This window comes from Kogia breviceps, chromosome 17 (genome assembly GCF_026419965.1).
Source record: "Kogia breviceps isolate mKogBre1 chromosome 17, mKogBre1 haplotype 1, whole genome shotgun sequence".
Lineage (NCBI taxonomy): Eukaryota > Metazoa > Chordata > Mammalia > Artiodactyla > Physeteridae > Kogia > Kogia breviceps.
In genome coordinates this window covers 11,456,586-11,481,013 of record NC_081326.1, presented here as the reverse complement: position 1 = coordinate 11,481,013, position 24,428 = coordinate 11,456,586, and the positions used below count along the sequence as shown (strand labels likewise).

Here is a 24,428-nt window from a genome sequence, read left to right as displayed (position 1 = left end):
CCAAATATAGCACACCAAACCACACCATTTATCAATTTGACTGGTAGAGATTTTCCTTCAAGTACACAATGAAACCACAAAAGCTATAATGTTATGTTAGGAATAAAGAACTCTTAAACTGATGATTTTGACAAATGCTTTGAAGAATTCTTTAATTTTGTCATGTCCCTCCTCTTCTTTCTGCCCCGTCCCTTCCTAACACTGAGGATGCTTCGCATACACGGTGGATCAGTGGATGCTGTAGGCAGGTTGTCCGTTTGTTTCTGTTTGTATAATGGGGCTCTGACACTTATGAGCTGCATGACTTGGAACAAGTAACTTCACATCTTTGTGCTTCTTCTTCCTCATCTAAAAACCAGGGATTTTAATTAATTTATTTATTTTTATTTTTAAAAAACGTTTTATTTTATATTGAGTACAGTTGATTAAAAATATTGTGTTAGTTTCAGGTGTACAGCAAAGTGCTTCAGTTATACATGTACACGTATCTATTCTTTTTCAAATTCTTTTCCCATTTAGGTTGTTACATAATATTGAGCAGAGTTCCCTGTGCTATACAGTATGTCCTTGTTGGTTATCCATTATAAAACAGGGATTTTTTGTTTTCAAATGTTTTCCTTTTTTGTTTTGTTTAAATTTTATTTATTTATTTTCTTGGCTGTGTTGGGTCTTCGTTGCTGCACGTGGGCCTAGTTGCGACGAGCAGGGGCTACTCTTCGCTGCAGGACATGGACTTCTCATTGCGGTGGTTTCTCTTGTTGCGGAGCACAGGCTCTAGGTGCGCGGGCCTCGGCAGCTGTGGCACACGGGCTCAGTAGTTGTGGCTCGTGGGCTCTAGAGCGCAGGCTCAGTAGTTGTGGCGCACAGGCTTAGTTGCTCCGTGGCATGTGGGCTCTTCTGGACCAGGGCTCGAACCCATGTCCCCTGCATTGGCAGGCGGATTCCCAACCACTGCACCACCAGGGAAGTCCCAAAACAGGGATTTTTAATAGTGCCTACCTCATGGCTTAAATGAGTTTATATTCACAAACTCTTAGAAGGATACCTGCCTGGTCACATAAGTATTTGTCAAATAAAGTGAAGGATATGTACATGGATCTCTCGTGTGAGTGCTGGTCTCACAATTCTGTACACAGTTCTGATGAGGTTGTCCTGGTCAGTCAAACTGTCAGGTCTGTGATTTAATTTTATCCTCCTTACAAGCCAACAGGTTAGCTTATCAGTGTCTCACAGATGCTGGAAGAAGACACGAGACAGCTGACTGAGAGAAAAAGAACTTTTATTATTCAGAGCACAGCAAAAAAAGAATGAGCATCAGAATGCCTGCATCAATTCCCCTTGTCTCCAAGTTCCACACGGGTGACATGGAGGGGCCCAGAGAGATGCCACATGTGCAGTGGGTTTGTGTTGCAGCTGGGGAACAATAAACTTGGGGAACCCACTGCTTTTCTAGCAAGCAGCAAGCTAAGGCTGTCCTTTGTCCCAGAAGGGGATGTTACTCCATCCCTCAAGACTGCCCACTGCAAACCCAACCACGAGAAATGGCTTGCGTACAGTGGTGTGGTAGAGAGCCTCCAAGATAGCCCATAATGGTTCCCAGTATTCCCAATACTTACCTCCCGATACTCACTCTTTTGTGTGACAACCCCCCTCCAGTTGATTGTGGGCTGGACTTACGGACTCACTTCTAACTAGCTGAATACAGCACAGGAAATGGGATGTTGCTTTTGAGATGAGGTTATAAAAAGACTGGCTTCTCTCTTGGGCACCCTCTGATGTTCTCTCACTGACTCACTCTGTGGGAAGACAGCTGTCATGTTGTGAGATGCCTTATAGAGAGAACGGCATGGCAAGGAAAAGATGTCTTTGGCCAACAGCCAGGTGAGTGAGCTTGGAGGCAGAATCTCCTCCATTCAAGCCTGGAAATGACTGCAGCCCTGGCCAGCACCTTGACTACAGCCTTGTCAGAGGCAAGGCTGCAACCCTACGCCAGAGGCACCCAGGTAAGCCGTTCCCAGATTCCTCATCCACAGAAACTGTCAGAAAATAAGCGATTGTTGTCTTAAGCCTCTATGACTTGGAGTAATCTTCTATGGAGTAACAGATAAGTAACACAAGCAGTCAGGGCCTAGCATTCTGGGCATCCAGAGCAAGACATGCAGGCGCGTGAGAGATAACCATCTGCCAACAACAGGGTAAAGCAACAGCCCAGGGGTCAGCAACGCTATCTTCCCAGAAAAGGGCTGGCATGCTTCGTGTCTGGCATGTAGGAAAGAGGCAGATACTGAGACTGGAAACTAGAATTTGGAAGGAAGCCCATAGCTGGAACTAGCCTTACCAACCTTGGAGCTATTTTTGAGATTTTTTGCGTGCTTGAGGACATGATGCAGGGTAGAGAAAACTGGCTTCTGGTTTGTACGTGTAGTGGGAAGCAAGGTAGGGAGGAATCCTTTAACAGTGTCAAATACTGAAACACCTGCACTGCATTCAATGAACCAAATTATCCAGTTGTATATTACGCCCTGTACTCATTCGTCTTTTGTTCTTCTGAAGCCCTTTGTAAACTTTTGTTTAAATATTTTCCCTGCACAGACCTACTAGAGCATGGACTTGAGGATATGGGGAGCGGGAAGGGTAAGCTGTGACGATGTGAGAGAGTGGCAGGGACATATACGCATTACCAAATGTAAAATAGATAGCTAGTGGGAAGCTGCCGCGTAGCACAGGGAGTTCACCTCTGTGCTTTGTGACCACCTAGAGGGGTGGGATAGGGAGGGTGGGAGGGAGGGTGACGCAAGAGGGAAGAGATACGGGAACATATGTATATGTGTAACTGATTCACTTTGTTGTAAAGGAGAAGCTAACACACTATTGTAAAACAGTTATACTCAAATAAAGATGTTAAAATATATATATATTTTCCCTGGTCTAATCCCTACTCCATCGAATTGAGAGTCAAATGCTTGAGCCACTATATTAAAGGGGAAATAGTGCCCCCTGGAGGCCAGAGTGGCAATGCTCAGAGACCCCAAGAGGCGGGAGAAGCTAGGACAGGGGAGGGAGATGGCAAAGTTCTTGAAAAAATGCTAGGAAAATATGTGATACTATTTCAAATCTCCTTGATCTAAAGCCTTTAAGAAATTGGCATGAAAATTTTATAACTATGTGTGGTGACTGATGTTGACTAGACTTATTGTGGTGATCATTTTATAATACATGAATTATAACATTATACATCAATTTAAAAATTCATTCTAAATAACTAAAAAACATTTTTTTAAGAGAAAGAAATTGGTATGGAAGGTTTTTTTTTCTTGACTTGATAAAGAGCTTTTCTTTTTTCTTTCTTCTTTTTTTTTTTTGGCAAAGAGAGAGTCAACTTTATATGTAATGAAGGGCCAGACAATAGTCATTAAGAACATGGTTTTGGAATATGACAGGCCTTCCTTTTGTTAGCTGTATGTCCTTGGGCAAGTTGATAAATCTGAGCCTATTTCTTCATCTGTAAAGGATAATATCTTATTACATTATATTGAGGATTAACTGAGATTATGTATATAACATCCTTAGCACTTGGTAAACAGTATTTGAAAGCTGCTATTATTATTAACTATTACTACCACTAGTAGTACTACTACTACTACTATTCAGTACATTAATGAGATGATGTGTCCCATGTAACGACACTTAATATACTATTCTACATGCTGGTAATAGAATTTTCAGATAAGAAGAATTTGCAGGAGACATAAATTAGAATAGAGGAAAGGAAGACTCACTGGGTAAGAAAACCCAAGGACCTTTGTAAAGGTACAGGGGAAAATATAATCTTTAAAAACTTTGTATCCAATACATATAGAGAGTTGTTACAAATATATAATTAACATCTGTTGGATAAGTAGTCAAGGAGATGAAAAAGCAGTTTAACAAATATGTTATTAAATGGCCTATTTAATAGTTAATAAATGCAAAATAAAACAACTTTCCGGTCTCATATACCTTTTAAAGTTTCAAATGTAAATGAAAATGGAAAGAATGGGTATTGGAGAAGACACTGGGAGAAGGCACTGACCATGGAACACAACACACCTGACTTGGCCTCCTACCAGCTATGAGCCCACATATGTCACCCTCCTTCTCTGTGCCCTATCTCCTTCTCTGTACAGACTGATAGTAACAGCATCTTATAGACTTGTGATGAGGATTAAATGAGAAATGACACAGAAAGCCCAACGCAAAATACCCAGCTCTCAACAAGGAGTCTCATCGTCCTCGTTGCCATTACCTTCATCACTGCCACGGATGTGCTGATGTTGTTACGGGTAGAATTGGAAAGGTAGGAGAGTCCTCTGAGCTCTATGCAGTAAGAGCTATAAAGTCACATATCCCTTTAATCTGTTTTTCCCATTTGTGGGAAGAAATTTAAAGGGAAAAATTACCTGATTACAGATGTTTATAGCTAACTATAACCTTCAAAATTAGGAAAAACCTAATGCCCAGAAATGAAGGAGAGGTTAAATAAAGTATATTAATAAAAGATATTAGATACAAGAGGAATATATAGAAATCATAGTTTTACTGTGTATCAGCAAGAAGCAGATCGAAAATGTAATGGAAAAGCATCCCATTCATAATAACCACAACTATAAAATACCTAGAAATAAAATTAACAAGAAATGTTCAAAACAGTTTAAAAATACTATAATGTTTTACTGAAGGACAAAGATCTCTGTAAGTGGAGATCATATATGAATAAGAAGCCTCAATATATTTTTTTAAAGCCAATTCTCCCCATATTGATCTGTAAACTAAATATGATTTTTATCAAATTCCCAATGGAATTTTTTAAATTTAAAAGCTGATTCTCTAGCTTATCTAAAAGAGTAAATGTTTGAAAATAGCCAAGAAAATTTTGTAAAACAACTGTAACAAAATAAGACTTGGCCCACAAGACACTGAAAAGAACTATAAAACATGGTAAATAGCATAGTGTGATACTGATCAGGAAAACATAACTAGAACAGTGTAGTGGAACAGAGTCCAGAAAATAATAAGTATAATGGGTTTATACTTAGAGGGTTTCATACATGCTCAAGGTGGCATTTCAAGTCAATGGAAGAAGACTGGATTATTCAATACAAACAGCACAAGGATAACTGGCTATCCATAAATTACTGATGGTTTAAAGATCTAAATGTAAAAAACAAAACAATAAAACTGTAAATATATATACATACACATATGTAAAGATATATATAATATCTTTATAAACTTTGGGTAGGAAAGAAATTCCTTGGCCTGAAACAAAACCTAGAAGCCAGGCTTCCCTGGTGGCGCAGTGGTTGAGAATCTGCCTGCTAGTGCAGGGGACACGGGTTCGAGCCCTGGTCTGGGAGGATCCCACATGCCGCGGAGAAACTAAGCCCGTGAGCCACAACTACTGAGCCTGCGTGTCTGGAGCCTGTGCTCCGCAACAAGAGAGGCCGCGACAGTGAGAGGCCCGCGCACCGCAATGAAGAGTGGCCCCCCGCTCGCCGCAACTAGAGAAAGTCCTCGCACAGAAACAAAGACCCAACACAGCAAAAATAAATAAATAAATAAACTCCTACCCCCAAAATCTTCTTTAAAAAAACAAACAAAAACTAGAAGCCATGATGGGCTGATTAAATTACATAAAGATTAAACGCTTTTGTACAGAGCCCTGCCTTTTATGTACATCCGTCTCCCCTAGGAATTCCTAGGAGAGCAATAGCACTGGTGGCAGAAGAGAGCTGGGAGGGAAGTATAGGGAATCCGAGAAGGGCACCCAGAAGTCTTTTGCTTTGATCCTGGGCACTGCTCTCTGCTCAGAAAAGCACAGTGGATTTTCCACCTGGAGTTTTGATAAGTTTTTAAAATGTATTCCTAGCTCCCAGTATTTTAATTTTAAATGAATTCAAATGAAATAAAAATTCAGTTATACCCTCCCACAAACACCAACATAACTTCCATACAGCAAAAAAGACCATAAAGTTAAAAGATGAATGACACACTGAGAGAGAATATTTGCAAAGTGGGCAACAAAGTGTTATTATTCATAATCTATAAAGAGTTATTTTAAACAATAAGAAAAAGAAAGTAACCAAAAAAGAAAAATAGGCCAAGGATATGAATAGGCAATTCAGTGAGAAATACAAATTGCCAATAAACAAATGAGCATATGTTTAACTTCACGACTCATCAGAGAAATGCAAATCAAGCAAGATGGCTTCTTAACCTATCTGTATACCAGGGAGGGATGGGGTGGTGTAGTCGGGAGGAAGGCAGGCAGGCGGTATGGGGGTGTACTGTCTGGAGAGAATTTACTTTTTAATGTTTTTGGCCGAGCTGCGAGGCACGGAGGATCTTAGTTCCCCGACCAGGGATGGAACCCGCGCCCTCTGCAGTGGAAGCTCAGATTCTTATCCACTGGACCACCAGGCAGGTCTCTGGGGAGAATTTTTTAAAAGTAATAAAATGTATCATTATGCTCCAGCAATTCTAGAATATGTCCTTTTTCTGTTCCAGGATCCAATCTCTTATACCACACTGTGTTGAGTTGTCATGTTTCCTTATTATTTTCCAATATGTGACAGATTCTTAGTCTCTCCTAATTTCTCAGGACATTGACACTTTTGAAGAGTACTGGTCAAGTTTTTTTTTTGTTTTCTGTTTTTTTTGGTGACCTATAAATCCTATTATTCTTTTATTATTAAAAATTATTCCAGGATCAAACACAACTGAAACTGCGAACTCCCTGAGTGCAGAGACAATATCTTTTCACCTTTCCATCCTGGTCATCAAGCATAGTGCCTGCCGTACATCAAGGTCTCAATAGATGTTTGCTAAATGAATGGATGAACCAACACTTGGTTCAACTCCTTGTCCATTATAACTCCTAGAATATTATCTGCCAATGTTATCTCATTGTTAGTGTAGTTTGTTTTGGTTTAAGTTGCTTTTGCTACTTAACGACTACAAATCTTTCCAGTTGAAGACTGTGTGATGAGGAGACATCAACATTTTCTGGCCATTCGCGTGCCAATTCGATTAAATAAACATTTATTGGGTTCTTACTACATTAAGAAAGTCTAGGAAGATAAACAAGATATGATCCCTACTCTTAAGATACTTACATTTTAGTGGAGGGTATATAGTTGTACACAATAGATATAATACAAGGCAGGATATAATAAATCCAAAGAGCTATAGGAGCACAAAGAAAAGAGTGACTAATTATCAGTGGGCCATGGGAAAGATCATCCACTGACCACCCAATTCATCCCAGACAGTACGTCAAGGCTCCAGCCCTTACCTATGGCTGGTGCCTGTCTGGCCCGGTCTTCTACACACTTAACATCTTACAGGGATCCAGAGGGGACAGCTGAAGCCACAGTAGCTGGCTGGTTGAGGATTCAAGGATCCTGGTTCCCAACCCTCTCTTTCATCTTAAAATAACTAATATGTATCGCTGTCAAATATCTCCTAGTTTAGGGCCTGATCCAAAAGATACCTCCAGAATTACCCAAATGCTTGATTTGGAATTATACCTTCGCTTTGAATCTTCAAACTGGTAAAGATTCAAAATGATTAGCATGAGATGGATATTAAAAAAATCTTTTTAGATTTGCAATAATATTCATGCACTACAATCTGTTGAAACAACCAAGCCAAAAGAACCAGTGATCTAATTCTGGTTACTGCAGGTAATAAGTTCTCAGCTTCACTGGCAACAGATGCTAATTACAGCAAAGAAATCAAAGGTGACGGCAGACACTGAGGCGAAGAAAACACGCATTGTTTGGTCTCTGCTTCTTCTGTGCATCCTGAAAGCGGAACCAAATTCGGCTTTTACGAAGCTACCTCCAGTTTAACTATTTCTAATTTTCTAATTTCTGAACTAGAGAAGACTGAGATTAGCAAACAAGCATTATCTTTTTTTTTTAATGTTTCAGAAACGGTGCTATTTTCAGATTCTGTTAATTTAATAACAGCAGACAAATCACAGTGCGTAAACAGGTCAAGAACCTGAGAAGGCTGAATGATAAAATTAAAACATTCACTCATGTTTAACAGTCTGTGTATGCCTGCCAAGCATGGCGAGTGTTTACGGTTCACTGGACTGGACTGTATGCCAGACACTTCAAAGAACACCCCAGAGAGATGGGCTGACTTACTGGAAGCTGAAAGGCTCAAACTCCACAGTTTGTCCTTTTTATTTTTTTTAACTTAAGAGTTTTTTTATTATGAAATATTTAGACATTTTACAGGACAACTAACCCAGTTTCTACAACAAGTCAATGACATACATTTTTTAAAAGGAAAATAGGAGGGCTTTCCTGGTGGCGCAGTGGTTGGGGGTCTGTCTGACAGTGCAGGGGACAGGGGTTGGAGCCCTGGCCAGGAAAGATCCCACATGCTGTGGAGCAGCTGAGCCCGTGCACCACAACTGCTGAGCCCACGTGCCACAACTACTGAGGCCTGCGCACCTGGAGCCTGTGCCCCGCAATGGGAGAGGCCACGACAGTGAGGGGCCCGCGCACCGCGACGAAGAGTGGCCCCCGCTCGCCGCAGATGGAGAGAGCTCGCGCGCAGCAAAGGGGACCCAACACAGCCAAAAATAAAAAAATAAGAACATTTTAAAAAGCAGTGACTTGTATTGAAAGAGACTTAAAAGGTCTAAGATGGCATGGATCTCATTTAGATTCTGATTTGAACAACCCAACTATAAAAAGACATTTTTTTAAGCCATTAAAGAAATTTGGTTATAGAATTGGTATTTGATGTTAGCAATAAATTTTTATGTTTTGTGAATATGGCTTTGTGGTATGTAAGAAAATGTTTATATTTTAGAGTTGGAGGCTTAATATATGAAGGGACAAAATTACATACTTGGGATTTGCTTTTAAATACTTCAGCAAAGGAAGAAAAACAAGTGACAGATGAAGTAAATGTCAGCAAACTTAATATCCATCGAGTAAATCCCAAGGTAATGGGAATTTATTATAATCTTCTCTTTTTACAGAAGTTTCAAATTTTCAAAATAAAAACTTTTTACAGGACTTCCCTGGTGGCGCAGTGGTTAAGAATCCACCTGCCAATGCAGGGGACATGGGTTTGAGCCCTGGTCCAGGAAGATCCCACATGCCACAGAGCAACTAAGCCCGTGTGCCACAACTACCGAGCCTGCGCGCCTAGAGCCGGTGCTCCGCAACAAGAGAAGCCACCGCAATGAGAAGCCCGTGCACCGCAACGAAGACCCAACACAGACAAAAAAGGCCATATACACATGTGTACATACACACAGAGACACACACACTTCTTAAAAAAAAAAATGTTACAAAATACCCACACTTTAAATTGGGGATGGGGTTATGGTTATAAATCTAGACCTTCCAGGCCTGTGAAGATGGTTATTTACAAACTGTATAAGCAATTCTTTTATTTTTTAAAAAAATTTATTTATTTCAGCTGCGCCAGGTCTTAGTTGCAGCACGTGGGATCTTCGCTGTGGCATGTTTAGTCGCAGCATGCGGACTCTTAGTTGTGACATGCATGTGGGATCTAGTTTGCCGACCAAGGATCGCATGCGGGTCCCCTGCATTGGGAGTGCAGCCTTACCCACTGGACCACCGGGTAAGTCCCTGTATAAACAATTCTTTACACCTGAAGTTACTTTAAGTCTGTTTTATTTGCCATTGCGGTTTTTAAATTCTCTGACAAGAGGGAAAAATAATCTGAGGTCACAAAAACCTTCATTTGCCAAAGTTGCCCTGAATGGTATCCCTGCTTCCACATCTGACCTTCTCTACTCGTTCTCCACCTACTAGCTGGAGTTATATTTAAAACCATAAGTATCCTGGAGTAAATCCAAAGCTCCCCCAAGGCTCACGCGGGACCGCATGAGCCAGTCCCTGTGGGTCTCTCCTGTCTCCTTTTGGGTCTTTTTTTTTTTTTTTTCCCCCTTTTTTGGCGCGCGGGCTCAGCAGTTGTGGCTCATGAACTTAGTTGCACCGCGGCATGTGGAATCTTCCCGGACCAGGGCTCGAACCCGTGTCCCCTGCACTGGCAGGTGGATTCTTAACCACTGAGCCACCAGGGAAGTCCTCTCCTGTCTCCTTTTGGCCACTTATCCGCACTCACTATGTTCCCACTTCGCTGGCTTCTGTCGCCCTCCAGTGGCTAAGGTCTGTCCTGGCCCGTGACCATCCCAGAGCTCCTCATTCCTCTTGGAACATCCTCCCCACCCGTTGTTTTCTCCCTTATGGAAACAGTTTTCTCTTTTATCAATTTTCACAATTTATTAGGGTTTATTAGTTTTGTGTCTATTTTTCCCACTCACTTCCATGTGTATTCTGTTTACCACTGTGGAGCCAACAACATTCAACTTTTGTTGAATTAGCTAAGAAACATTTTTACTAAGCTTCCAGTCCTGTTAAGTATCATATCAATTTTGAAATTTAGTTTTGGAATATTGGAAAAAGGGAATATGGTGAATATTATCCAAAAAGTTAACTTAGGGACTCCCCTGGCGGTCCGGTGGTTAAGACTCCACGTGTCCAATGCAAGGGGTGTGGGTTCGATCCCTGGTTGGGGAACCCACACGCCACACGGTGCGGCCAAAAAAAATAAAAATAAAAAAAAGGTTAACGTAAACTTCAGAGGAATTAGGGTTGAGGGACCAGGGGGAATTTAAGAGGAAAAATATCAGAGTACAGCAAGTGAAGAGTAGGCTGCAGAGCCATTACCTTACACAGGGCAGATGTTGATGCCACTGTGATTCCAGGTGTGTTTGAATTCATGAACTTCCATTTCCCTGGGATACCGTTTCCACTCAGCCAGTGCCCTAACTTCCATCCTAGGTCTCTGCTGTGCAGTGAAGCATGGCCCTCACTAACGGGAGGGATCTGGGAATGGGATCCAGACAACTGACCAGAATCTCTCACTTCCATGTCAAGGAGCAAAAGTTGGTAGAATACATGCAAAGATACACAGCTTTATAATCATAGGGAGATTTTAACACACTTCTCTAAAAATTGAAAGCTCATACATATATAATTTGAATAAGACAGTTAAAAAATACAAGCTAGAGGGCCAAGATAGGGGTAGGGGATTAAGAGGTACAAACTACTATGTATAAATAAGCTACAAGGAAACGGTGTACACCACAGGGAATATAGCTAATATTTTATAATAACTTCAAATGGAGTATAATCTATAAAAATATTGAGGGCTTCCCTGGTGGCGCAGTGGTTGAGAGTCCGCCTGCCGATGCAGGGGACACGGGTTCGTGCCCCGGTCCGGGAAGATCCCACATGCCGCGGAGCGGCTGGGCCCGTGAGCCATGGCAGCTGAGCTTGCGCGTCCGGAGCCTGTGCTCCTCAACGGGAGAGGCCACAACAGTGAGAGGCCCGCGTGTCGCAAAAAAAAAAAAAAAAAAAAAAAGAATCACTATGATATGCACCTGAAACTAATATAATGTTGTAAATCAACTATACTTCAATAAAAAAAAATATGAGCTAGTGGACTATATATATATAACTGTACAACCATATGATTATTTTTAAAATTGAACACTTTCTGTTGCTTAGGATGTGCCAGGCACTGTTGTAAGTCGTTTATAGCTATTGGCTCATTTAAAGAATTAAAGAGTATACATTCTTTCCCAGGTTATATGGAACATTTGTAAAAGTGATCAAGTACTAGATTACAAAACAAATCTCAACAAATAACCAAAAGTCAGTATCTACAGATCTAATCATTATGCAGTAAAAGGACAAAAACATGTAAGACAGCAGGTTCCCTGACAAAGGCAAGGGAAGGCAGGGAGGGGAGGGAGGGGATGACTGAGGAGGGAGAGTTTAGCTCTACCTACACGTTTTATTTGAGAGGAAGCAGGGAAGGAAGGAAAGAGAGGGAGGAAGGGAAATGTATCTTAAATGGCTCAGAAAAAAAAAAATCTGCCTATGTAATATAGAGAGATGGAGACAAGCAAAGGTGGTGCAATAGTAACACCTGGAAAACTGTGAAGGGTGTACGGGAATTCTTTGTAACATTCTTCCAGTTTTTCTAAAAGTCTGAAAGGAAGTCAAAATTTTAAAAAGTTATAGCAATTATGGCAATCTCAGTGTATGGGTAAACGAGTGTCACATTATCTTCCTTACATAAGTTCATAATTAAAAGATAAAAACAAAACGTTTAAATCAAGCACAGCAAATCGTTTAGAAGAGGAACCCCTCGTGTCAGAAGAGAGGAGGCCATAGTTCAGCCACAGAAGGCTGCCTTTGAGCTAATGAAATACGGTGCTCTCGGGGACTCTGTAAGCAGAGGGGCCCAGAGGTCGGCCCCCACTCTCCTCTGGAGCTGGTGGCCCCTTGTAGGGAACGATCTAGCTGACTCTTCAGCCCTGACTCTGCATCCCACTTATCTACAGTTGGCGGTTTTTCTCTATGACAGGATAAATAAATTAATAAACATTAAAACACACCTAAAATCCGTCTACCCATGACGTAGTTTCTGTGCACGTATGCCAGCGTTGTTCAGCTGGTATTTATACGATGCTGCTGTAAACAAAGCACTGTACTTTATATAGTAGAAAAGTATAAAAATATAAATACAAGACTTGGTAAAAGCTCACCCGCAAAACCACAATCTAACAGCGGAAGGAAAGGCACGGGTGCCTGTGTGTGCCAGAGGTTATAGGGTCCACTTTTGTTTTTGCTGGCTCATTTCATTTTCATACCAATTCTGTGAAGTAGATTTCATTATTCCTATTTTATAGATGCAGAAGCCCAGAGAAGTTATTAACTAGCCCCAAATTGCACAACTGCTAAGTGACAAAACCAGGAGTTTACCTCAGGTCTCTCTGACTCCAAAGTCCACGCTCTTTCCACATCACTAAGTTTATAAAAGTCACAAAAACATAAATACTGTAAGATTTCGTTTACTCAAACTCTCTTGGGGATGAGTCATGCTGGACAGATGACTAAGTGAAAGGGTATCCTCTAGGACAAAGAGCATTGTTCAAAACCTTCCAAGGCTAGAGCAGGGAATACTCCAGAAGCCTCTGGGGAAGAGGCTTTTTCTCCCTGCGTTTCTTTGCCCTCGTGCGCTTTTGGCATTTGAAGCCCAGCACACCTGGCGTCTAACTGACAAGGTTCTTCCTGAAAGCTCCAGCAAAGATCACTTTTGCCTTTTTGCTCCCTCAAAGTACAAATGAGATAAACCGATAATTGGGAAATAATTTTAGTACACAGCAAGGGAAAACAAAACAAGAAGTATTTACGGAAACTACAACAAGCATAAAAATAGTTGTATTTCCAACCCACAGTTTTCTGATACCAGATCGGGCCCCCATCCAGTCCTGAAAGTGACAGCACTGCACCTTGGTCCTCAAGGGAGGTACCGCTGCAGACTGTTTCTCATCTCATTACTCAGCATCTTGCTATCTCCCGGCCAGCTGGCTCTCAGTATTTATCTTGTCTTCTAATGATTCATTCTACACATGGAAATACGTAACCTCCCTGAATTTTAGATTCCTCATCTGTATGAAGTGGGAATAAGAAAATATCTAACTCATAGAGCTCAAATGGGGAGATCACATAGGTATAATGGCACATAGTAAGCTCTATTATTTTTCTTTTCTTCCATCCCTGCACATACGCTGCGTCATCATCACCATGCTTACAGTAATTATAGCTAATGGTTGAGCACTTACTATGTCCCTGGCACTGTTCTAAGTACTTGACATGCATTGACTAATTTAATCCATACCACGATCTTATGAGGTACAATAGGTACAATGGCCACCTTCATTTTAGGAAGACGCTGGGGCACTAAGAGGTCAAACAAGTTGCCCAAGTTCAAAAGCTAGCCAGTCGGGCTCCAGAGCCAGAGCTTCTATCGCCACGCTACACCACATACACAGTGGACCCTGCTGTGCTCAAAGTTAGCCATTTAGACCGACGTGGATCCCTCCCCTCAGTTTGCCTTTCTGGTCTGTCTTCATCCCCAACCAGGGGATATAGATAAGCTGACACTAGAGCAAGAAGAGGTAGAAATGAGGAAACATTAAAAAAAAGGGCCTACGAGTGCATCCAATCATATACAGAGATACCATTTATGATTAAAGGGGCAGCTACTTCATAGTCTTCAATATTGTTTGAATTCTTAGAGCAGGCGTTTAATACTTCCAAAATCAATAAGGAACATGTATAAAGGTAGATTCATTTAGGGGAAAAAAATTACCAAGGATAAGTAACTTCCAAAGTTAGGAAGAAGGGATTGCATATAGGAGGGAGTTTTTTTGTTTGCTGTTTATTTTAAGGTCAGTTAAACTGCATTAAAACAACAGCTTATCAGTAAATAGTGAATATTGTTCCCTATCATTAGGACAGTGATTAAGAATGAGGGGTAAGAGCAGACATGGACTGAATTCCAGCAACGCTACTTTACTAACTGTTCGAACTTCTGTGTTTTCTCATCTATAAATGGGAATAATGATACCTATCATCTCGGGATACTGTTAGGCTTAAGTAAGACAGTATAATTAAGGTGCTTGGTACAGTGCCAGATGCATCACGAGTACTCAAAATATTTTCCTTTTTACAACATCACAGTAATGGCTGAAGAGTATCCAATGGCTGTGCCAGGGTTCATTTAACCAGTCCCACACTGTTAAACATTTGGATCATTTTCAATATTATCAGTAATAGAAACAATAGAAAAATTTCCTATACAGTTCCGGTTATTTATTTAGTCTTAAATCCTATAAGTGATTTGATGGATCAAAGAATATCAACCTTGTAAACCTGTGACACACATTATCAAATTATTGATCGATATATAGTTTTACCAAGTGAATCTCTATGTTGAAGGTGATCTAGTCAACTCTTGCCAATAGTAGACATTATTTTAAAGAAATACACTAATATGCAGGCCCCCCAAAATAACAGGTTGTTATTTTACTTATTTATTAGACATTTCAATTTCTTCCTTGTTATATTACAAAGCTCTTAGCCTCTAAATTAATTTAAAGTATGAGATTGGCAGGAAAATAGAAAAATAATTGGAATGGGTAAAAAAATTTCACATAGTATACTACAGACATGGCATTTCAAGTCATTTATGAGGAGACTTTTTCCAATGGTTTTCAAAGTACTCCCTGGAGCCTCCCCTGTAGGGAGGGTTACAATGGGGGTAGGGAGTGTTGCCAGGTTGCAATAACTCTCATCCTTCCGCATTTGAACCAAATTTAACTGTTCTACATATTGAACTTATTGGTAAGTTGATCTGAAGGGTTCTGGACCTGAAAACAAAACCAAAAACACATTTAATGCAAGGTTTGGGGACAACTGGTATTCTGCAATATAAAATAAAGAGATAAATTTAAAAGTTGAATCTCTCCCTCACATCATATACAAAAATACACATTAGCTGGATTAAAACATTAAATGGAAAAAAAACCTCCATATACTACCAGAAAATATGGGCAAACAATAAACTGTTTTTCAAGCACACTCGTAAAAGTAGATCATAATGAGGGGCACTATTTGCCTGTGTTGGTTTTTTCTAAAGTGTGTGCCTCTGACACACATTCAAAATGGTTCTGTGGCCAAAGAAGTGTGGAAATGCTACACTGTCAATAGTAAGGCCAAGGGGTGCCTTAGGTCATTACCTCTATCAGCATGCCCAAACCAACCCCAAAATATATACTCTAAGTAAAACCAAAAAAAAAAAAAAAAAAGAATAAATAAATAAAACAGTGGCAAAGAAAACAAATGTAACCTAGGATCTTGTGCTGCCAGCACTCTGGTCACTAAGCCCTTCCTCTCCCTAGACATTCCAGAGCTGTCACTGCTGCTCTCTGGAAAGTCACGTTGCCATCAGGATAGAAAGGCTCTGAGAAGTCCTAAGGCAGAAAAAGAAAACTTAGTTTACTCAGCATTTCCTAAACTTATTTGACTGTAGAACCTTTCCCTCAATGATACCTATTAATATCCATAGAATTTGTGGCGCACACCTTAGCAAATGCCAGGCTATCTGAAAATTAATCTTCGAATGGGAAAATGCTGGCTGAGGCATCCTTGTCGAGGATATACTGTCCATTTATCACTCCCATGTTGTGATTTGTTGACATCTAATGCCGATGCTTTAATTTAGTACACACACATAATTTCTTCAGTATACTGCTGCCCGCTGATGTAAAAGGCCCCCCCTTGCAGACTGACTTGGATTTAATTTCTTGTATGTCATCATTACGATGCATTTATATTTTGGAATACTATGAATTTACATACATGATTCACAGGGCTAAAAAAGTATGCTGGCTTATACTTTTGCTCTACTCTCGCCTATGAAAATATCTTATGAAACTATACTTATGAAAAATGTGTCAAGTACTTCTTGCTCTGACTTTTTGTGTCATATTCATGGAAGGAACTGAATGAGACTGTGTTGAGGGCATAGAGCTAGAAGGTTCAGAGACAGGGGTCAGGCTAGTCTACAAAAACTCAAAATTGCTGCTGCAATGAAGATATAAATGTTTCTTTTAGTAAATTCTTTTACCCTTCAGGTTCTAAATTGAGGGAAAAGAAAAAGAAGAAAAGGCAATGCTAATATAACCGCAGTGATAAGCATTCTCCTGCTCCAAGGACAGTGGTTATTTCGTCCTCCGGCCATTTAAAATTAACGTAAATTTAAATTGTAAAATGTTTGGTTTGTGAGTATTAAGATTCAACTTCTGATCTACATTAAATGTGTCTCTGTATGTTTAATAATGTCAGTGCAAATGATATCTGTTTGCACAAAGTATTAATAACTTCCAAGATTTTTGCTTCTAGTTCAAGATAATCAGATCTCATAAGTTCATAAAAATTCTCGTGCTACAAAATCCTGGAATGTCCATTTTAACTGAGGATCAATTGATAACTGTGAAGCAGCTTATTCACTGTAAGATGGGGTTATTATTTTTTGAGTATTTGAAATCTGAATTAAATAGTATCTAATCTAATTATTGATGGGAACCAAAAACCAATTCCTCACTGTGGCTTTACGAGTTCACTTACAGCTACTAAGTTGTTGTGAATATATGTACGTGTATGGGTGTTTGGTGCAATTTCCCCTTCTAACTGGAATGTGGCATTGACAGTTAAAGTGCTGGTTCTTTAGAGTTTGGCATGTCTAGGCTACTGTGTGAAGTGAAATCTTTATTCATACATTGTGTCATGATGTCCTTTGGCTTTCATCTGATCCAAACAAAATCCTAAACTCAATGTGAACTCAGTACTAAAAAGTTCATGTTTTAAGGTGCTCATTTGGAAAATCATAAATAATATTACCTTGCTTTAGGTAAGTATCAGAATGATAATTTTTTTTTTAATCTTGTAGAGAATTTGTGGATTTTCTATGAACATATGCTTGGATCTCAGGCTGAGAAACTGCCATGGACGATAGCCATTCATTCATTCAACAGTATTTATTGAGGCTACTGTGTGCCTGACACAGGGAATCCAACAATCAACAAAGTGCCTGCCCTTATGAACAGCCTTACAGTCTAATGGGGAAGGAGGACAATAGACAAGTAATTATATAATTTCAGATAGTGATTCGTGCTGTAAAGAAAGTGAGGAGGATCAGGGAATGGAGAGTAAAAAGGACAGAAGTGCTGTTTTAGAGAGGTTGGTAGGAATGGCATCTTGTTGGAGCTGACATCTGAGCAGATACCTAAATGAATATTTTCCAGGAAGGTTTTCCAAGTAGAAGAAGAGCAAGTGCAAAAGTCTTGAGACAGGAATGTACTTGGAGGGTCTGAGGACCAATAAGGTGGCTAGTGTGGCTGAAACTTAAGTCAGAGAAATAATGTCAGAGAAGTAGCCAGGGGCCAGATCACGCAGGGTCCAGAAGCCAGATGACACGGGGTCCAGGGGCCAGATCACATGGGGTCCAGGGGCCAGACCACACGGGGTCCTATAATTTTGTAGTAATGACTTTGGTGGTTGTTAGGGAAAAAAATGGGATGGATTGCAGAAGGCATGCTTTAGATAGAAAAGAAGTGGAATTCCTGTCTCTGAAAATCTTTTTTTTTCCTTTTAAAATCAACTTTATTGAGGTATAATTTACATACAACAAATGCGCGCATTTTAAGAGGACAGTCAGATGAGTTTTGGCAAATGTATATATCACCATCACCAGAATCAAAATAAATAATATTTCCATCAGCCTCAAAGATTCCTTCCCTTTTGCAGTCAGTGCTCACCCCCTGATGCCCACCAGGGCCAGGAACTCACTGGAATTGGGGACTCATTATTTTTAATGTGGGCTTTAAGGACCTAGATCTGTGCTGCCTGATATAGTAGCCACTAGCCACATGTGGCTACTTTAATTGAATTTAAATCAAATTAAATGAACAATTCAGTCCCTCAGTTGCACTAGACATATTTCAAGGGCCTAATAGCCACATGTGGCTAGTGGCTGCCATATTGGACAGGACGGGCATGGGACTTTCCCATCGCTGCAGACAGTTTTACTGGGCAACGCTGAGATGTCACCCTGGTGGAATGTGACCTTCACCACACGGAGGTAGGCCAAGCAGTCTGAAAACACAGTAAGCCATACACATCACAACACCCAGCTTTATGTTACTGTGTTTATTACCTTTATCACCAAGTAATTAGTAAAGCCATGCTTGGGCCAGGGTGTTTAAGGAGAATGGTATGATGATGGCAACAGTAACTATGGAGTTGTTCATTGCATAGAAATTCTTTCTCCATTACTAAATTTCAAGGATGTCCTATTTTTATTAAGGACATGCCTTTATAACTCATAAGGCACAATCTTGTTTTAAGTAAAATTAAACCTCAAAATCATAGTCTTACTAAATCTGTGTGTGTGTGTATGTGTGTGTTTTGGAAGAGGGGATTCTAAAGCAAATATGCTGAAATAGAAACATTTGTTAAAACTAGTAGTGGGTTTTATATTATTTTTCTGTACACTCTTGAATGCTTGAAATATTTTTTTAAAAGTAGTTTCATTTTAAATGTTGGATAAGACTATTTAATGTTATCAAGATTGTTCATGATGTGATTAAAGAATACAGGTGGGCTTCCCTGGTGGCGCAGTGGTTGAGAGTCCGCCTGCCGATGCAGGGCACACAGGTTCGTGCCCCGGTCTGGGAAGATCCCACGTGCCGCGGAGCGGCTGGGCCCGTGAGCCATGGCCGCTGAGCCTGCGCGTCCGGAGCCTATGCTCCGCGACGGGAGAGGTCACAACAGTGAGGGGCCCGTGTACCAAAAAAAAAAAAAAAAAAAAAGAATACAGATTAAGGACTTCCCTTGTGGTCCAGTGGCTAAGACTCTGCACCCCTAATGCAGGGGAGCCAGGTTCAATTCCTGGTTAGGGAAATAGATCTCACATGCCACAGCTAAGACCCGGTGCAGCCAAAAAAATAAATAAAATATTTTTAAAAAGAGAATACAGGTTAAAAACAGTATGCATAGTAGTATAGCATAACGGTCAGAATAGCCTAAGAGTCAGTATAGCATAATAGTTACATGTACTCTGGAGCCAGACTACTTGGTTTTAATCTTAATTATGTCACTTATTAGCAATGACACATTGAGTAAGTTACTTAACTTCTCTGTACCTCAGTTTCCTTATCTGTAAAATAAAAATGATAAGAATAGTACCTGGCTCATAAAGGTATTATAAGGATTAAGTAAATATATGTAAGGATCCTGGTGCACAGTAGATGCTCGGTAAGTGGTAACAGCTGTTACGATAAGGCTGAGGATGAGGATGATACCATTTTGGTTTCTTAAAAAAGGATACTCCACCCCCCACTTTCTGTTTTAGAAAAAAGAACTTGAACAGTCCATCAAAAATGTTAACAACTGTAACCTCTAATTGATAACAGACTTATTTTAATTTTCTTCTTTTTTACTTATAGACATTCTATGTCAAGTAATTCTTTTTGTACTTAAAACAATAGAAACACAGAAACAAAATCTTGGCTTTAAGCCCTTCCCCCAAAGTGCCCTACAGTCTGGTAAGCAGTGATTTTCAAAGTGCGATCTTTGGACCAGTAGCGTCAGCAGAACCAGTCAACTTGCTAGAAATGCAAATTCTCAAGGTCCACCCCAGATGTACTCATTCTGTTTTAGCTTTATATTCGATTCTGACGCTCACTAAAGTTTGAGAACTACTGTGCTAAGGTATAACTTGTAGCTCTGTACTTGACCCCTCTCACCTTTATACAGTGATAAATACTGCCAATTACTCTTCCTCAAACACTCTGCAACTCTTGTTCGCAATGTTCTTTCCACCCTTGGACATACCTTCTTCGTGAGCCTTTTGAGAGCTATTACTCCTCCCTGTCCCCAGTTACTGCCTGGCAATAGAAAATGCAAATGCCTTCTGGAGCCAGGCAGGTAATTTGTCTCAAGGGGGCCTGGTGTACGACCTTAAAGAGTGAAGTGCTGGCCACCTGCCCAAAGATGTTCACGATGTTTTGAAAAGTTAAACTGCTGCTGGCCACACACAAACGCACCTAAGCCAAGTTTGGCTACTGGCCACCATTTACACTCACTTCTTGGCTAATTCTCTCTCAAATCACTAAGCAGCTATGATGTAGTGGAAAGAGTGAGTGCTGAACATGGAAGGAAACCTTGATTTGAAGCCCAGCTCTGCTACTTGCTAGCAGGGTGGTAATAATGATAATAATGTTAACCTCTCAGAGTTAAATCTTCTCATCTGTATAATAAGGACAATACTACCTATCTCACAGGATTGTTTTAAAGATTAAGATAATATACTTAAAAACACCTGCCATATAATAAGTCCTCAATAAATTTTTCATAGCATTTGTGGTATTTAGTTTCTTGTATTGTTTTGATTATATGCTTTATTCTACTTGTACTTATGAACAACTTAGTTTAGCCTATTTATTCTATTAGACTCTAGGCTCCTTTGGGACAGGGATGGTCTTCTGCATCCCTTTAAGTTCCTACAATACCTACTTCGGTAATTAAGTCCCTCTCACACCACCTCAAGCTTCAACAGAAGCTTGTGATTGTCTGGGGTAGGGATCTGGAGTGACAGAGTCAATGCTCAGGAGAGATGTACATTTCATGTGAGAAAGTATGTGGCTTTGCTTCTAACACTCCCCGAAGTTATGCTCTTTTTCCAACATAAAAGAGAAAAAACGATGATGGTTATTCTGTTAAGTGGAGGCCTTTTGCTTTTCACAGTTACCAGGTTTGTTAAAAGCAATACAGGATGTTCAGAAGTGCCATACTATAAATTATGAAGAAAACGGGTTTCAGTTTTAACTTAATTTTGACAATTCAGATACAAGTGATGCTGTGTAGGTATCAGAAGAGCTAACATTAGGTGCCCAGCTCATTCTTCGCATCTGGAATACTGAGGCAAGAACAAGAGCTATTATTTATCCCACAAAGAAGGTTATTAGGCAATTAGTATCACGGGATTTGGGGAAGAGGAAGGAAGCATGTGTATCTCACAGAAGCAGGTTAGAGGCTTTCTGCACTCCTATGGCTTTATAAGAAACAGAATGTCATATTTTGTCCTAACAAAATTTTCTTTTTCTTACTTTATAGGTACCCAGGCCTAAGTGCCTGTAAATAATTAATTTCACATATTGAATTTGGCCTGCTTAATATCATTTTAACATATAATAATACGGTTAACATATTATTTATGTTAGCTTTCGTACCTTCTGAACTTTGCATCTACAGACTCATTAAATAAATGACTTCCAGGTTAAATGATCTAATTGCAGAACTGTTTGAAAGCTTACCTCCTCTACCTCCCCCCATTAACTATGCTTTGTACCAGGGTATTTCTATATTTTTCCTTCAAAAGTATAATCCTTAAAAGTAGGACAACTATAGTAACAAATGGGTTTAGGTATCAAATTTATTTTAGGAAGAATGTTTCTAACTAATCTAGGTTCCATATGAGTAAAGGAACACTGGACCAGTCAAATGGATTGTGCTTGAGAAGCCAGGGAAAGGCTACCCATTTCTTCAGTAGGGCACGAAGTAGTTATTCTGTGAAGGCACAATTCAGAATGAAATATTCAGACACAATTTAAAAAATCTATTTCACTGTTTGCATGTATCATCAATAAGGAGAATTTCGCTTCGTGGTATTGACATGAAAGTACATGACAGTGTTAGAACTGCACACTTGCTGTTATCTTTCCTGTGCCCTGAGGCTTTCATCACGAGAAAAATACAATTTCACCGCAGGTGTAAATTCTCAGTCACAGTAGAAAATAATTTCCACTTAAAGGGCATATCTAATTTCTCAACTTATAAAGAATTAAAAATCAGTTCCAAGACCACTTGTGTAGTTTACCACCAAACTACTGTCAGAATAGAAATAAACAAAATTTCCTGCCTGAATTAATTCTTTAAGAAAAACTTTATTGAAAATTATTCCTTTCAAGATAAATAACATTACCTATCTTGTACGGAGGTAACATTATTTTTGCAGAGGCCAGGTAGAATTGGGCAAGAAAATAATTAACATTTAAAGGATTTCTTGGGACTTCCGTGGCGGTCCAGTGGTTGGGACTGTGCTCTTCCACTGCAGAGGGTGTGGGTTCGATCCCCAGTCGGGGAACTAGGATCCTGCATGCCCCACTGACAGGCCAAAAAACTTAACTTGCTGGTTCACATTATGTAAATGTTGTTGTTCTTATTATTCATGTGATGACTGGTGTGTGAATAGCAGGTGTGGTGCTTGCAGGGAAAGAAAAATAAATCTTTAAAAAAAAAAAGGATTTCTCTTTGAAACATATTTCTTTAGAAGAAAGTTGTAGACAATAATTAGGTGAAAGGCAGTACGAATACCTTTTAGGAATGTCTATTTTACAGACGATTCATTTCAAAGCATCAAATTCTATTTACTCAAAAAGCTTAACAAAGTAAACAGTAGCCTTGGCAGCTACAGAAAACTCGAATGGCCTGATGGACTGCACTGGTGTATCTATTTTGTGCCAAATGTTTCAGAAATTTTGAGGCAGTTCACTTATCTAAGGTTTCAGAAAGCAAGAGTTTCCAGAATGATAAGTGAAAGGAGCTGACTGTACAATATTGAAATAATACTAGCTTCCAATTAACATATGAATGTGTTTTGCGTGAAGAGGCAGTTGCCTAGCACACAAGAAATAAAATAAAGTTCTGTGGCCTCCTTAAGGGTAAACATCCTTACAGCCCCTAGAGTCACTACGGGGAGATCCTGAGGCCTAACAAAAGGTCTGTGCTTAACAGCTCCTTTTTTCTCTCGTAGGAAGTAGTATAAAAAGCACTCTCTGTGTCTGAGAGATCCTGGTGATTTGACCTTGGACAAATAACTTAATTACTTCTAGTCTGTTTCCATAACTGTAAATGGAGCCAACAATACCTGGTAAAGATATTACAGGTGTGAGGATGAGATGATATATGTGATCATGTTTTGTAAACTATAAAGCAAGAGTAACCAGAAATTAGTTACTATTTTATATAATACTGTCCTAACATTTCCTGCCTATGTCCCTGTCTGTAAAATGGGTACAGATCTAGGTCCAAAAGCCTGTGAACTTGAGCAAGTCATTTCCTTTCTGGACGTGTGTTTCCTAGCAAGGTTATTATTGCATTATGAAGATCAAATGATATTGTGTATGTAAATGCTGTAAGGATCAAACAATATTATATCTACTTAAAAGGCTTTGAATATGTATTTAAATTCTGTACACATCCAAGGTATTGTTATTTGTACTGTAAACTGCAAAGACGTACATGGAACTAGGAAACAAATGGCGCCTCAATGACTCCCAGTAGAGGGGGGGGGGGAAGGCAGAAAAGGGGCTTAGGAGCCTCGGCAGCTTGTAATAGCGGTGGGAATGAGAAGAGAGGAGTGTGATAGAAGAAAAAAAAAGAAAAAAACTTTAAAAAATACTCTGAGAATCAATTCACTATTCTCCCCCCTTTTCTCTTATGACCTCCAGCCTAGATTCGACCATTCCATTCAACTTCCCATCCCGCCATGTCGCTGGACATTTATTTACTGTACCTTCTTCACTGAGAGCCTTTCATTCCCCTCCCCTTCTAGGAGTCGTGAACTTCAGAACCTCTGCCTCCGACACTCATTCCCTTTAACTCTGTTATTAACCAGGCTTCCCTATATTCTTCCCTCCGCCTAAGGGGGAAGTGAGTCTGGTCGCACCGCAGGGCATCCTAGGAAATGTGGTCTCTCATACTCATTTTGCTTGGGCCCCAGAGTGGGGAAGATGACAGAAGACATACAGTTAAAACTACAACTCCCTGCAGGCAACGTGAGCGACTCTCCGCCTTTCTGCCCCCATTTCGAGTGCCTTCCTCTTCCTCCTTTCCGCGGGCGCCGAACCG

General features: G+C 40.0%; 1 protein-coding gene and 1 non-coding gene across 2 annotated transcripts in view; one reads left to right on the top strand and one right to left on the bottom strand.

The window, feature by feature from the left end:
• The window catches only part of SGK3 (serum/glucocorticoid regulated kinase family member 3), a 160,781-nt gene extending 136,594 nt beyond the window's left edge, over window positions 1-24,187 (bottom strand). Inside the window, exon 1 of the mRNA XM_067017103.1 lies at window positions 24,094-24,187. The gene's annotated coding sequence lies outside the window, so the exon portion shown is untranslated. The remainder of the gene's footprint in view (window positions 1-24,093) is intronic.
• TRNAR-CCU (transfer RNA arginine (anticodon CCU)) lies at window positions 19,346-19,418 on the top strand. The gene has a single exon. It is a non-coding gene; the product is annotated as a tRNA-Arg (tRNA).
• Window positions 24,188-24,428: the final 241 nt, after the last annotated feature.